This window comes from Oncorhynchus masou, chromosome 21 (assembly GCF_036934945.1).
Source record: "Oncorhynchus masou masou isolate Uvic2021 chromosome 21, UVic_Omas_1.1, whole genome shotgun sequence".
NCBI lineage: Eukaryota > Metazoa > Chordata > Actinopteri > Salmoniformes > Salmonidae > Oncorhynchus > Oncorhynchus masou.
The window spans coordinates 51,315,588-51,332,603 of NC_088232.1; positions in this window are offsets into that span (position 1 = coordinate 51,315,588).

Sequence of the window (17,016 nt, forward strand, 5' to 3'; positions counted from 1 at the left end):
TCCAAATGAAATGGTAGCAAGACCCCCAGATTTATAATGCATTTCCCACCTGCAATTTCCATTAGGGGCATTTTCTGGATCATTTAGAAGGAGCACCGACAAGCCTGAAAACAAGTTGGAAATCCAAGGGTAGAGCAGAGTTTATCCGATCCATCTTTATCGCTGAGAAAAAGGTCTCAGGCCATTTCTCATTGAAGATAAATCTTGTTTGTTTAACAAATAAAGAAAATAAGCCTAATTCTGGAACATAGTGCCTTTTAATGATGCATACCGCATTGGTGCCTCACAAGTGGGAGGCAATCTATGCTGCCAAGTATTGCAATTCCTTATTGTGTGACTTACAGTGCAGGCTCTGCTAGCCAACATAAAGTTAGTTAGCCAACCCCCTTTTCCAATCAACAAATAAAATCTGTTACTACCTTTTTAAAGAGGCACTATGCAGAAATCACTCTGCCATTTCTTGATTGCAAAAATTGTTAGTTTTCCTAATTTCAGTTTGTGAGAAAACAAGCAAGTATAACGCAGAGAATCGTTGTATCATCTGAAGTGCTGTGAAATATCTTTTCCATAACCAAAAATATATTTTCAGCTGTTTGAAGCTGGTGTACAAAACCGAACGTAAAAGATACAAAAATTAAACTTAAAAACTTGGAAGCATAGAAATAGCGCAGTTAGAACAGATTACTGTTTCTTAGAATTGATTTCAATGAAAATGGCAGATCTATAACTAACATTTCTATGTGAATTTTGTTGTGTTCCCCCAAAAATGTACATATTGCATCTTTAAATACATTACAACTTTTGTGAAAGGCAGACTCAATTTAATCGATTGCTGGACACCTCAATTTAAATGTATGGTAAACAGTCTAATGCGTGTTTGAATGTCCTCTTTATCATGTAGCGCTACACTGGGGGCAGGTAAAGCCTGTATTCCTGTATTTCCATTGGTTAAATTTGTGTAGGAAATGTTATGTGTACGTATGCAATACAGCAACTAAAAATAAATGCATGTAATTTCCTTTTTTGGGGGACTTTTCTGGTGAGTAAATTTGAAACTTGACTCACTTGTTATTCCCAGAATAGCACAACGTGTCATGTTCAGTTCTCCACCATTACACTGACTCAATAAAAAAAATGAATACAGTATATTAGCGTTGACATTATTAGGCTACAGACCTCATTTTAGTTATATCGTTCCACTGGTATTGAATTACAACCATAGTCTTACTGTTATTTCGTTGTTCGCTACATCAATTATTTTTTATTCAGTCATGTATTTATGTTGGACTTGGCCCCAAAGATTAAAAAAAAAAAATGCTATCTACTTTATTGCCTTGCTCATTTGTTTTACACAAAGTGAAAATAAATCGGAGTGCCTGTAAAATTTGAGAGAACATTTCTGGGGGATTGGGTTTTATTGACCTAGCCTAGCGTAACCAGTAGCTGGGAAACTGCTCGGGACGACACAGCTATTAACTCGCCTCCCCTTCTGAAACGGAGGCCTGTGGTTCTCAAGCCAAGTGGTTTGTTTATCCAAGATATCCAACAGGAAGGAGGATATAGGACGTTTTTTGACGTTCTATAATGAGGTGAAGTGCTCCAGTGCGAGTCAAAGTGACGACAGCAACTGGCCAAACGATAAGCAAATATAACATCTTCAGCGAAGTGCCAAGAAAATCCACAGATTCCGAATGCATCCCCTGAGTTAGCCGTTGCTGTTTAGACATACGATTCGGAAAACACAGTTCATTTTTCTCACAGTTTAGAGACATATCTGGGTCTCTGGCAAGTCTAAGAAAAACACGCAGCCGTCTTTTTACTTCTGTCATTTGCAACGTTATTCAATGATACGGGTGCTATTTCACACATGGCTGTGATTAAATGAGTGTAAATCTATCATGGGAAATGTGTAGATTTTCCTACGAAGGGAAGTCAAGCATTGCCTCATCAAGCTGATAACTTGGGATGTACTAAAGCAGGGCATATATGGAGCTGAAAGTGGTGCTATAGCAAAGTTACACAGTATTGGCCCAGAGCATCTGCATGTGGGCTCCCAAGTGGCGCGGCAGTCCACGGCACTGCAACTCAGTGCAAGAGGTGTCACGACAGTCGCTGGTTCGAATGTGGGTGCTTGGTTTTGATATAGCTAATCAAGCAGTAGGTCGAGCAAGATGAAGGCACTGCAATTCTCTGACATTTACTAGCAGTCGCAAAATAAGTGTAATGAACCGTATACCAATTTATGTTTTCTTTTCCCTCAAATTCCCTCTACTAATTCACCTTTTACCCAAAGCACACAGCGAATCCTTGTCATAGACATCCCCATCTACTGACAACGTAGACAAGTAAATATGTTTCACTAATGCTACTGGTGGGACTGAGCGAAGGATGGGAATTGTATGTAGACACCTAATTTGGAAAAACCAAACAGCATTTTTACAAGAAACATTCCACCAGCAACTCATTTGTAACGCAACATGCTTCAATTGTTTCTAAAAATTTGATCCCTGGAGGAACATTTTGGGGTGATTTACAAAGTGAATAAACATTTGCATCAGATGGACTCTTGGAAGGTACTCTATTTTAGTGTTCCAAGCCCTAATGGGAGAATCTACATCAATGCCCGCATGACCTCCAACACAAACACTGGATAGTTAGACCTCAAACGGTGAAGACCATGCAAACACACAGGCTAAATCATGTAGAAACTGAGACTTATTGAGAAGCTGTAAGATATTTCTTAATATGTTCTCCGTTGACCTTCATCCTTCATTTAGAATCGAGATGCAATATATTCACTGAGGTTTTCAGCAGGCTGTATACAGCACCAGGATGGTGGGTACGATCCTGGGACCACCCATACCTAAAATGTATGCACGCATCACTGTAATTCGCGTAGGATAAAACTGTCTGCTAAATGGCATATATGATTATTATTACTGTGTTGAAATTAAATGAGGTTGATTAAGTTAGATAGCTAATGTATCACTCGTTAAATCTAATGAAACACATGTCTCATACAGGCCAAACATCATGTAAACTGTATGACCAAAAGTATGTGGACACCTACTTGTCAAACATCTCATTCCAAAATCATGGGTATTAATATGGAGTTGGGCCTTCCCTTTGCTGTTATAACAGCCTGCACTCTTCTGGGAAGGCTTTTCCACTAGATGTTGGCACATTGCTTCGGGGACTTGCTTTTCATTCAGCCCACAAGAACATTAGTGAGGTCAGGCATTGATGTTGGGTGATTAGGCCTGGGTCGCAGTCGGCGTTCCAATTCACCCCAAAGGTGTTTGGTGGGGTTGAGATCAGGACTCTGTGCCCGGCAAGTCAAGTTCTTCCGCACCGATCTTGACAAACTATATCTGTATGGACCTCACTTTGTGCATGGGGGCATTGTCATGCTGAAACAGGAAAGGGTCTTTCTCAAACTGTTGCCACAAAGTTAGAAGCACAGAATCGTCTAGAATGTCATTGTATGCTGTGACGTTAAGATTTTCCTTCACTGGAGCTAAGGGGCCTAGCCAGAACCATGAAAAACAGCCCCAGAACATTATTCCTCCTCCACCAACCTTTACAGTTGGCACTACGCTTTCTGGCAGATAGCGTTCTACTGGCATCCGCCAAACTCAGATTCTTCTGTCGGACTGCCAGATGGTAAAACTTGATTCATCACTCCAGGGAATGCGTTTCCACTGCTCCAGAGTCCAATGGCGGCGAGCTTTACACCACTCCAGCCAACGCTTGGCCTTGCGCATGGTGATCTTAGGCTTGTGTGTGGCTGCTTGGCCATGGAAACCCATTTTCATGAAGCTCCTGACAAACAGTTATTGTGCTGAAGTTGCTTCCAGGGGCAGTTTGGAACTCAGTAGTGAGTGTTGCAACTGAGGACAGACAATTTTAACGTGCTACACACTGCAGCATTCAGCTTGGGTGGCCTAACACTTTGCGGCTGAGCCATTGTTGCTCCTAGACGTTTCCACTTCACAATAACAGCACTTACAGCTGACCAGGGCAGCTTTAGCAGGGCAGAAATTTGACGAACTGACTTGTTGGAAAGGTTAAAAGTCTCTGAGGTCTTCGTTAAGGCCATTCTATTGCCAATGTTTGTCTATGGAGATTGCATGGATATGTGCTCAATTGTATACTCTACACCTGTCAGCAATGGGTGTGGCTGAAATAGCCAAATCCACTAATTTGAAGGGGTGTCTACATTGTTTTGTATGAATTGTGTTCAAAGAGGAATTTTGGTCCCTTACATAAAACATTATTAAAATACCTTTGCTCATACATTTATTTATTGGGTGTATTTTGCTCGTGGTCAAAAACTAAAACAAATACATTCATACTGGATAGTCCATAAACAACAGTCCTCATTTTAGTCAGCAAATGTAAACATACCTTCATTCTGCCCAGGGACTTCACGCTGCGCATGAAATTCAGATCCTTTCCATTGCCTTCCTTTAGTGCTGCAATTATTGTGTCATGCAGGGTCAAAGTAGCTAATGACATGCTATTCGAGGCATTCGGTCTGGCAATGATAACTGCCAAAGGACCTACATTTGAGAGACTACTCCACTAACTATTGCCTCTCCGTAACACGAAGCAGGCCCCTTCATCAAAAAGTATGACGCTAGACATGATTGTTTCAGATACGAGAGTGCAGTCTGCAACCTAGTCATTATGAAAGGTACTGAAAATCTGTATGGAATGTGCGGACTGTAATGACTGCACATGGTTGCATACAGTTGCATTACACAACAAGAGGACAACAAAGATAAATGTGATAACCCTTAAACATTTAGCTGCATCACCAGAAGGCAGGGTCAATGTTTGTAGATAAAGTTAAAGTTGTCAGGTCAGAAGCACACATAACATTTATAAAACAGATATCCCACGTCTCATCTGATACAGGTGGCAATGATTGGATGATTAATGAGATACTGTAATGTCAGAGTAGCGGGTCTAAGCCCCTGCAACAGACATTGGGAGACCCTGCTGGCTGGCTTCTCTTCAGTGGTCTGACACTGGTCTGACCTTCATAGAGATGGCCAAGAAAAATCCAATAACATAACTTTTCCACGTAGCCCAGTTAACATATTGTGCCTTTCCCCATAAGTACAATCTGTTGATGTTTCCATTGTAGTAACTCATATACCAAAATGCAGCATATTATCTACTTGCAAAATTCTGAGGCGGAGCGTCGTTGTCTTTGTCGATGGCGGAAAATGTCTACCCGGTCAAGAAGCTTCAGTGAGTCCCTTGATTTTTTTTTTATCATGAGTCCAATTGTCCCGTGTTCATGAGTGGTACTCCTTTTTTGCATAGGGGGCATGTCATTACAGCCAAATAAAGTATTGGTGAACATTTTCTCTGAGGTTTATAGGACAACCAGTACATGCATGTTTCATGTGACTCCCAGAAAATGTTTCTATGAAGTAAACTCTCACCCAGGAGACATAGCATGTTTCTATGAATGACTCTAGACATAGCATGTTTTGATAAATTCCCAGCCAGGAAAACAACATATCTAATTCCTCACCCAGCCAGGCACTTCCATGTTTTTTGGCATGTTTCTATGAAGTAAACTCTCATCCAGCCAGCTAGACATAGCATGTTTCTATGAAGTAAACTCTCACCCAGCCAGGACTCTCTAGACATAGCATGTTTCTATGAAGTAAACTCTCACCCAGCCAGGACTCTCTAGACATAGCATGTTTCTATGAAGTAAACTCTCACCCAGCCAGGACTCTCTAGACATAGCATGTTTCTATGAAGTAAACTCTCACCCAGCCAGGACTCTCTAGACATAGCATGTTTCTATGAAGTAAACTCTCACCCAGCCAGGACTCTCTAGACATAGCATGTTTCTATGAAGTAAACTCTCACCCAGCCAGGACTCTCTAGACATAGCATGTTTCTATGAAGTAAACTCTCACCCAGCCAGGACTCTCTCATAGCATGTTTCTATGAAGTAAATCACCCAGCCAGGATAGACATAGCATGTTTCTATGAAGTAAACTCTCACCCAGCCAGGACTCTCAGACATAGCATGTTTCTATGAAGTAAACTCTCACCCAGCCAGGACTCTCCAGACATAGCATGTTTCTATGAAGTAAACTCTCACCCAGCCAGGACTCTCTAGACATAGCATGTTTCTATGAAGTAAACTCTCACCCAGCCAGGACTCTCCAGACATAGCATGTTTCTATGAAGTCACCCAGCCAGGACTCTCCAGACATAGCATGTTTCTATGAAGAAGACATAGCATGTTTCTATGAAGTAAACTCTCACCCAGCCAGGACTCTCTAGACATAGCATGTTTCTATGAAGTAAACTCTCACCCAGCCAGGACTCTCTAGACATAGCATGTTTCTATGAAGTAAACTCTCACCCAGCCACTCCTAGACCATGGACTCACCCAGCCAGGACTCCTAGACATAGCATGTTTCTATGAAGTAAACTCTCACCCAGCCACCCAGCATGTTTCAGAAGACTCACCCAGCCAGGACTCCAGACATAGCATGTTTCTATGAAGTCACCCAGCCAGGAAACTCTCTATGAAGTAAACTCTCACCCAGCCAGGACTCTCTAGACATAGCATGTTTCTATGAAGTAAACTCTCACCCAGCCAGGACTCTCTAGACATAGCATGTTTCTATGAAGTCACCCAGCCAGGAAACTCTCACCCAGCCAGGACTCTCTAGACATAGCATGTTTCTATGAAGTAAACTCTCACCCAGCCAGGACTCTCTAGACATAGCATGTTTCTATGAAGTAAACTCACCCAGCCAGGACTCTCTAGACATAGCATGATGAAGTTTCCAGACAACCAGTCTCACCCAGCCAGGACTTCTAGACATATGTTTCTATGAAGTCAGCCAGGACTCTCTAGACATAGCATGTGAAGTAAACTCTCACCCAGCCAGTTCACAGTCACCCAGCCAGGACTCTCCAGACCATTTTCCTCTGGACTCAGATGTTTCCACACACACACACACGTCCATTTTCCTCACACACACACACACACACACACACACACACACACACACACACACACACACACACACACACACACACACACACACACACACACACACACACACACAGAGAGAGAGCTACTGTGTTCTTCTGTATTTGTAAGGATGGCCAAGATACAGAAATAGTGATGTGCTACTCTCAGTCAACGTTTTGCAATCAGTGTCCATGTCACACTAGGACTGGACAGGTGACAGTGATGCAGATGGTGCAAATGGAACAGTTCAGTTGAGACGTTGGACTTCGTCGCTGTCCATAATTTGAGAGTGGTTCCATTTCTCCAGCCCCATCCCTCAGCCGTTTAACAAAACAGTGATGGGGTGTTGCATTGTTATATTTCTAACTGCAAATTGCTCCTTTAATAAACTATAATTTTATCAAGTTTCAAACAAAACATCTATCTACCAGTTTAATATTGAAGTACACATAAAAAATATATAATAAGAAAACAAATAAATGTAATGTCTTACCATCATTGTGAAGTCCGAAGGTTGTAGCTTCCAGTTCAAACTATTCAACAGAAGTATTAAATAAAACAAATTATTTGAAACAACTCAATAACTCTAAGAATGATCAAATTACTTAAGTATACAGTACAACTCCAAAGTGTCACTGTCTTACCGCTAGGCTGCCTGCCGGTCTTACCACTAGGATGCCTGCCTGCCTTACCGCTAGGCTGCCTGCCGGTCTTACCACTAGGATGCCTGCCTGCCTTACCACTAGGCCGCCTGCCTGCCTTACCACTAGGCTGCCTGCCGGTCTTACCGCTAGGCTGCCTGCCGGTCTTACCGCTAGGCTGCCTGCCGGTCTTACCGCTAGGCTGTCTGCCTTACCACTAGGCTGCCTGCCGGTCTTACCACTAGGATGCCTGCCTGCCTTACCGCTAGGCTGCCTGCCGGTCTTACCGCTAGGCTGCCTGCCGGTCTTACCGCTAGGCTGCCTGCCGGTCTTACCGCTAGGCTGTCTGCCTTACCACTAGGCTGCCTGCCGATCTTACCGCTAGGCTGCCTGCCGGTCTTACCGCTAGGCTGCCTGCCGGTTTTAGCGCTAGGCTGTCTGCCTTACCACTAGGCTGCCTGCCGGTCTTACCGCTAGGATGCCTGCCTGCCTTACCACTAGGCTGCCTGCCGGTCTTACCGCTAGGCTGCCTGCCGGTCTTACCGCTAGGCTGTCTGCCTTACCACTAGGCTGCCTGCCGGTCTTACCACTAGGATGCCTGCCTGCCGGTCTTACCACTAGGATGCCTGCCTGCCGGTCTTACCGCTAGGATGCCTGCCTGCCTTACCGCTAGGCTGCCTGCCGGTCTTACCGCTAGGCTGCCTGCCGGTCTTACCGCTAGGCTGCCTGCCGGTCTTACCGCTAGGCTGCCTGCCGGTCTTACCGCTAGACTTCCTGCCGGTCTTACCGCTAGGCTGCCTGCCGGTCTTACCGCTAGGCTGCCTGCCGGTCTTACCACTAGGCTGCCTGCCGGTCTTACCACTAGGCTGCCTGCCGGTCTTACCACTAGGCTGCCTGCCGGTCTTACCACTAGGCTGCCTGCAGTTCTTACCACTAGGCTGCCTGCTGGTCTTACCACTAGGCCACCTGCCGGCCTTACCGCTAGGCTTCCTGCCGAGTTTACCCAGATAACCGATGAGGAGAGTCTCAGTGTCCAGTGTCTGCAGGGTCTCTTGGTTCAATCTCTCTCAGAGATTCGTGGAGACTTTTATACAGCCAGATAGAAATGATCATTTACATAATCCATGAGACAGAAGCTTTTCCCCCAAATTACTTTACAATCAGTCTTATTTCCGAAACAGTTGCCTTGATTAAAGTGAGTGCAAGAGACACATCCAAGACCGTTGTTGATTGTCATCTGTTCCTTTACAATACGTTGTTAGCATTGCTTAACTTGTCCCGGATCCTCCCGGAAAAGGATCCTGCCGAAAAAGGATCCGGCATCTCTCAGTTTTGGACGGTTGCTTTCCGAAACGTTTTAAAATAGGGTCACACACTTCAATCCAACTTATATTGCAACAATATCACTTGAGAAGATCTGTATTTTACTTTTGAATCCAGACTGCTTTACACAATTTTTTTGTGCAAGTTTTTATACTCAGCTGGGCAATTTAAAGGAGAGGATGACTACCTGCACTTGCGGGCTTGATTTTTCTTTCATACTATATCAATGCAATACATAGGCATTGCTATAGTAGAGGGGCTCCCGAGGGCCGCAGCGGTCTAAGGCACTGCATCTCAGTGCTAGAGACGTTACTACAGACGCTGGTTCGATCCCGAGCTGTATCACAACCGGCCGTGATCGGGTGTCCCATAGGGCCGGCGCACAATTGGCCCAGCATCGTCCACGTTAGGGGAGGGTTTTCACCGGGGTAGGCTAAAATTAAAATAGGCAAGGGAAAAAAAAAACAGTTGCTAAGGTTACAGTGTGACTCAATTCTACTGTGAATACAAAAGTTTCCTGGTAAAAATAGCCTAACCGGTGTAAATAAACAGAACGTCTCGTGGCTCACTTTACTAAACCACATAATCATTGCATCAACATGGGAAAAATCGGTGCCTCACATCAAGCATGCGGTCCAATGGGTCGGTTTCTTTACTGTGTGTTCCTGCTCTCAGCCAGGTTTTACAACACAGTTCATTTCTCAGCTGCTGAGTCACCCCATGGGAACGCAACGACTAGGCGGTTTGGCAAAATTAGTGGCAGGCAAACTCTCCCGTCCATTGCTGATTTCAAGAAGTATACCGCAAAACAATTGCATGTAGTGTTGGAAAAACGATGCATTTCAGTGCATTACAAGAGCACTGATTGCTTGAGGTTTCATCGTAGCAGAGGCTCATAGGGTATTCTGTAAAATCCTTCTTTCAGATATCTCACACACACATACAGACTTCCCTGCTGTCTAAGATGGGTAGGAATGTTAGCTGTTATCTTCTCTTAGCTTTCTGTCACATAAACATTATGGAAGCATGTACTAACCTCAAGTTAGGTGTCTCTTGGTCGTGCTGTCAATGTCACATGCTCTGGTCCGGCTTCATTTTCCATCGTGCCATTTATGTGCCAGTCCTAAATACTTTCTGGCCACGGGCCAAGCCAACCACAAGTACAAGGAAAACAGTGGCGTTATTTTTGCTTAGCCCAGAGTATCCTGTACATCCACCACTGTACAGAGCTCCACACAGAACCCCGCTATTCAACTTTTCAACTTCTCCCCATGTCCATAATGAATTATTCTACGCTGTCATAACTCTGGTGGTTTATTGTGCCTTCGCGATTTGTAATGATTACTAACACAAGGTTTCAAATGGAGTAATTGCTGAGTGATAAGACGGGTATTCGGATCAGTGGGGATATGTATGTAAAATACTCGGTCTACTGTCAATCCTCTTGTCTACCTTTTAAATGCTATGGCAGTGTAGATTTAAGCTCGAATGCAAGGTTATTGATGGCATTGTTGCACATATGGGACATTTTGCAATGAATCATAGGGTAGGACTCAGTAATGAAAACATCGGCACAACAGAGTAAAATACCCATATATATATATGTATATATATATATATATATACAGTATGTTCTCACTCATCACATGAAAGTTCACTGAGTTGGATAAATATATGGATGTCGTGAAATGTAGTTACATTTATGGCCCGGGCCGGTGCCAATAACACAGGTTCTTCATGCTCAATTTAGTGTATTGTCATGGTGTGACTTAGACCATGTTAGGTGTTGCGTCTTCCATTTCTACTGCAAGGCTCATGGTTTGAGACATTTGACATATCAGTTCAGTTCTTGTTTTGCTATCCTGCCTCAACACTCAGTCAAAAATGTTGTATGGTGCAGAATACCTACAGTATATAGCCAGCTGGGCCTCAGTAATGTTGCCTTGCCTGGCCTCTTATCCTTTGGGGTGCAAAATGCTGGTGAATCCAGGTTTACATATTAGGTGATATTGACTTCCTACATTAGTGCCGTGGCCCCAGTAGACAGCTCACGTTTCTAGGATTGGTGATTAAAGCTGAAGAAAAAAAATGCACAAATAAACAAATCTATCCTTTTGAATGGGGCGTCAGTGGTTAGAGCGTTGGACTAGTAACCAGAAGGTTGCAAGTTCAAATCCCTGAGCTGACAAAGTACAAATCTGTCGTTCTGCCCCTGAACAGGCAGTTAACCCACTGTTCCTAGGCCGTCATTGAAAATAAGAATTTGTTCTTAACTGACTTGCCTAGTAAAAGAAAGGTAAAATTAAAATAAAATGAAAAAATTGCTGGAGTCCCCAGAATCCAGGCGACATGGGTACGAATCTCGTCTCCCCTCTTCTTTCTGACTATCGCTGTCCATAAAACAATAAAATACCCCAAAAATGGATTTAAAAAAAATGTATCCTTGAATAGTCCCTTGAATATCCACACACATTCACAGTCATTTCATACTGAGTTTGCCTTCAAGGAATGGAATTTCGGTAGATTTATTAGCAACACTCTTGCACACAACGCAGGTGGTGTGGAATCAGTGTAACGCCAAAAGCCTCACATTCTCCTGAAGTGACACTGTTATTTATAGTCAACATAACCATTGGCATTCATCAATATGGCCTGCTTTGACACCCTAAAGTAGCCTTTGCAGTTATTTGCTGGGTCTTTCAATGGCTTTCTGGGTCAGTACAGTTCGGAGTTAGATACGGTGAGTTATTTTGAGTTGAATATGGTGAGTTAATTTGAGATAGTTTGTCAATGGCCTCGTTGGTCAGTACAGTTTGAGCTACTTGCAGTGAGCATGTTGAAGAGCGTCTCAGTCCATGTAGCACAAAGTGTTGTGTTCTAGTGAAAGCCAGGACAGGAGCAGCAGTGAAGAGTCACATGTGTCCCTCAGCGCTCGTTAATCATCTGGAAGTTTACTGTAAAGTAGCAGGAGAGTTCAGGAGGAGCCCGGGTGCTCTACTGTAAAGTAGCAGGAGAGTTCAGGAGGAGCCCTGGTGCTCTACTGTAAAGTAGCAGGAGAGTTCAGGAGGAGCCCAGGGTGCTCTACTGTAAAGTAGCAGGAGAGTTCAGGAGGAGCCCAGGGTGCTCTACTGTAAAGTAGCAGGAGAGTTCAGGAGGAGCCCTGGTGCTCTACTGTAAAGTAGCAGGAGAGTTCAGGAGGAGCCCAGGGTGCTCTACTGTAAAGTAGCAGGAGAGTTCAGGAGGAGCCCGGGTGCTCTACTGTAAAGTAGCAGGAGAGTTCAGGAGGAGCCCGGGTGCTCTACTGTAAAGTAGCAGGAGAGTTCAGGAGGAGCCCTGGTGCTCTACTGTAAAGTAGCAGGAGAGTTCAGGAGGAGCCCTGGTGCTCTACTGTAAAGTAGCAGGAGAGTTCAGGAGGAGCCCAGGGTGCTCTACTGTAAAGTAGCAGGAGAGTTCAGGAGGAGCCCGGGTGCTCTACTGTAAAGTAGCAGGAGAGTTCAGGAGGGGCCCTGGTGCTCTACTGTAAAGTAGCAGGAGAGTTCAGGAGGGGCCCTGGTGCTCTACTGTAAAGTAGCAGGAGAGTTCAGGAGGAGCCCTGGTGCTCTACTGTAAAGTAGCAGGAGAGTTCAGGAGGAGCCCAGGGTGCTCTACTGTAAAGTAGCAGGAGAGTTCAGGAGGAGCCCGGGTGCTCTACTGTAAAGTAGCAGGAGAGTTCAGGAGGAGCCCTGGTGCTCTACTGTAAAGTAGCAGGAGAGTTCAGGAGGAGCCCTGGTGCTCTACTGTAAAGTAGCAGGAGAGTTCAGGAGGGGCCCTGGTGCTCTACTGTAAAGTAGCAGGAGAGTTCAGGAGGAGCCCGGGTGCTCTACTGTAAAGTAGCAGGAGAGTTCAGGAGGAGCCCGGGTGCTCTACTGTAAAGTAGCAGGAGAGTTCAGGAGGAGCCCAGGGTGCTCTACTGTAAAGTAGCAGGAGAGTTCAGGAGGAGCCCGGGTGCTCTACTGTAAAGTAGCAGGAGAGTTCAGGAGGAGTCCGGGTGCTCTACTGTAAAGTAGCAGGAGAGTTCAGGAGGAGCCCTGGTGCTCTACTGTAAAGTAGCAGGAGAGTTCAGGAGGAGCCCGGGTGCTCTACTGTAAAGTAGCAGGAGAGTTCAGGAGGAGCCCTGGTGCTCTACTGTAAAGTAGCAGGAGAGTTCAGGAGGAGCCCGGGTGCTCTACTGTAAAGTAGCAGGAGAGTTCAGGAGGAGCCCAGGTGCTCTACTGTAAAGTAGCAGGAGAGTTCAGGAGGAGCCCAGGTGCTCTACTGTAAAGTAGCAGGAGAGTTCAGGAGGAGCCCAGGTGCTCTACTGTAAAGTAAAGGGAGAGTTCAGGAGGAGCCCGGGTGCTCTACTGTAAAGTAGCAGGAGAGTTCAGGAGGAGCCCGGGTGCTCTACTGTAAAGTAAAGGGAGAGTTCAGGAGGAGCCCGGGTGCTCTACTGTAAAGTAGCAGGAGAGTTCAGGAGGAGCCCGGGTGCTCTACTGTAAAGTAGCAGGAGAGTTCAGGAGGAGCCCGGGTGCTCTACTGTAAAGTAGCAGGAGAGTTCAGGAGGAGCCCGGGTGCTCTACTGTAAAGTAGTTCAGGAGAGTTCAGGAGGAGCCCGGGTGCTCTACTGTAAAGTAGCAGGAGAGTTCAGGAGGAGCCCGGGTGCTCTACTGTAAAGTAGTAGGACAGTTCAGGAGGAGCCCGGGTGCTCTACTGTAAAGTAGTAGGACAGTTCAGGAGGAGCCCAGGGCGCGGGACTGTAAAGCAGCAGGACAGTTCAGGAGGAGCCCAGGGCGCTGTACTGTAAAGTAGTAGGACAGTTCAGGAGGAGCCCGGGTGCTCTACTGTAAAGTAGTAGGAGAGTTCAGGAGGAGCCCAGGGCGCTGTACTGTAAAGTAGCAGGACAGTTCAGGAGGGAGCTGTAAAGTAGTAGGACCAAGAGGAGGTGCTCTACTGTAAAGTAGTAGCAGGAGCCCAGTTCAGGAGGAGCCCAGGTGCTCTACTGTAAAGTAGCAGGAGAGTTCAGGAGGAGCCCAGGGCGCTGTACTGTAAAGTAGAAGGACAGTTCAGGAGGAGCCCAGGGCGCTATACTGTAAAGTAGTAGGACAGTTCAAGAGGAGCCCAGGGCGCTATACTGTAAAGTAGTAGGACAGTTCAGGAGGAGCCCAGGTGCTCTACTGTAAAGTAGCAGGAGAGTTCAGGAGGAGCCCAGGTGCTCTACTGTAAAGTAGCAGGACAGTTCAGGAGGAGCCCAGGGCGCTATACTGTAAAGTAGTAGGACAGTTCAAGAGGAGCCCAGGTGCTCTACTGTAAAGTAGCAGGACAGTTCAGGAGGAGCCCAGGGCCCTGGTGCAGTTCTGTACTGTAAAGTAGCAGGACAGTTCAGGAGGAGCCCGGGTAAAGCAGCAGGACTCTACTGTAAAGTAGCAGGACAGTTCAAGAGGAGCCCAGGGCGCTCTACTGTAAAGTAGTAGGACAGTTCAGGAGGAGCCCAGGTGCTCTACTGTAAAGTAGCAGGACAGTTCAGGAGGAGCCCAGGGCGCTGTACTGTAAAGTAGCAGGACAGTTCAGGAGGAGCCCAGGGCGCTGTACTGTAAAGTAAAGGGACAGTTCAGGAGGAGCCCAGGTGCTCTACTAAAGTAGCAGGACAGTTCAGGAGGAAAGTAGCAGGACAGTTCAGGAGGAGCCCAGGGTGCTCTACTGTAAAGTAGCAGGACAGTTCAGGAGGAGCCCAGGGCGCTGTACTGTAAAGTAGTAGGACAGTTCAGGAGGAGCCCAGGGCCCAGGGCGCTGTACTGTAAAGTAGCAGGACAGTTCAGGGAGGAGCAGGACAGTTCAGGAGGAGCCCAGGTGCTCTACTGTAAAGTAGCAGGACAGTTCAGGAGGAGCCCAGGGCGCTGTACTGTAAAGTAGCAGGACAGTTCAGGAGGAGCCCAGGGCGCTGTACTGTAAAGTAGTAGGACAGTTCAGGAGGAGCCCAGGGCGCTATACTGTAAAGTAGTAGGACAGTTCAAGAGGAGCCCAGGTGCTCTACTGTAAAGTAGCAGGACAGTTCAGGAGGAGCCCAGGGCCCTGTACTGTAAAGCAGCAGGACAGTTCAGGAGGAGCCCAGGGCGCTGTACTGTAAAGTAGTAGGACAGTTCAGGAGGAGCCCAGGGCGCTGTACTGTAAAGTAGTAGGACAGTTCAGGAGGAGCCCAGGGCAGGACAGTTCTACTGTAAAGTAGTAGGACAGTTCAGGAGGAGCCCAGGGCGGTACTGTAAAGTAGCAGGACAGTTACTGTACTGTAAAGCAGCAGGACAGTTCAGGAGGAGCCCAGGGCGCTGTCAGGAGGAGCCCAGGTGCTCTACTGTAAAGTAGTAGGACAGTTCAGGAGGAGCCCAGGGCGCTGTACTGTAAAGCAGCAGGACAGTTCAGGAGGAGCCCAGGGCCCTGTACTGTAAAGCAGCAGGACAGTTCAGGAGGAGCCCAGGGCGCTGTACTGTAAAGCAGCAGGACAGTTCAGGAGGAGCCCAGGGCGCTGTACTGTAAAGCAGCAGGACAGTTCAGGAGGAGCCCAGGGCGCTGTACTGTAAAGCAGCAGGACAGTTCAGGAGGAGCCCAGGGCGCTGTACTGGAGGAAGTGTAAAGCAGCAGGACAGTTCAGGAGGAGCCCAGGGCCCTGTACTGTAAAAGTAGGACAGTTCAGGACAGTTCAGGAGGAGCCCAGGGCGCTGTACTGTAAAGCAGCAGGACAGTTAGTAGGAGCCCAGTTCAGGAGGAGCCCAGGGCGCTGTACTGTAAAGTAGTAGGACAGTTCAGGAGGAGCCCAGGGCGCTGTACTGTAAAGTAGTAGGACAGTTCAGGAGGAGCCCAGGGCGCTGTACTGTAAAGTAGTAGGACAGTTCAGGAGGAGCCCTGGCACTAGGCCAGTGGGATTTGTTTGGTTTAACCAATTCATACAGTCAGGAGAAAAAAGGCCTTGGGCTCCTCACTCGCCTTTCCGCACAATTCTCAGTCGCGATCACTCTCCTGACCGTCCTCCTCTCTCTTTCCCTTTCCTTATTTTCCCGTCAGGTTCATATACTCGTCCTCTCACACTCACCGGGTTCTTGTCTACCGTAAACACACACTTTTTGCAGATTCCACTTGTCTCAACTAAACTGTCTCTAATTTCTCAATGGCACATACGTACGTACGTACATGTTGTCTCTGATGCATGGATTTCCAGAGCTGTTGCTTCCACACTATGTGACTCAACCTCCCTGTTAGATCCATTGACAGACTTTGTGCTACTCCAGCTAACACATTACGTTCTGAGAACCGTATGTTTTTTAGTGCTTGGTTAGAGCGTGCTTTGCATTCTCAGCACATTTAAGAAACTTGACAATTTTTTAAAATAATAATCGTATTTCATTACTTTAACAGAACATTTCCTAAAAGTTGGATACATTGAATTGACATTTTGGTAATGTTCTAGGAAACGTTCTCCAACTGTTTTTATGTTGGAAATGTTCCCAAGAATGTTAAGAAACAACGTTCTTCTGTGGGAATTTCAGTACTTCAGCATAACGTTTCCTGCAGGTTTCTTCATAGTTCTATTTAAATTCCTGTTCTCAAATTGTTCCAAGAACGTAAAAGAAACAACGTTCTTCTGTGGGTCAGTACTTCAGCATACTGTCACATTTCTCACAGGATCTATTTAAAGTCATGTTCTCAAATTGTTCCCAGAAAGTTAAGAAAACTCTCCATAAAAACCACAATAAAACTTTAATGTTCAGAGAAGGTTCTAAGAATGTAATTTAAAAACATATACATTCCGTTCTCAGCATCAACAAAACTCTCTCTAACCTCTATATGTTAAGTGTGTTCAGGTGTGTTGGCCGTGACCACTTATTGGCCACACCAAATCTTAATGAGTGCTTGTGTCTTTTGATGTGGGGTTTGAATAGACCGAAATGAACAGCTTTGCAGGCGTAAAAAAAAAACATGGCATTCTAACTCTGTCCTGGTGGTGCAGTGGATTAATTCCATGGATAG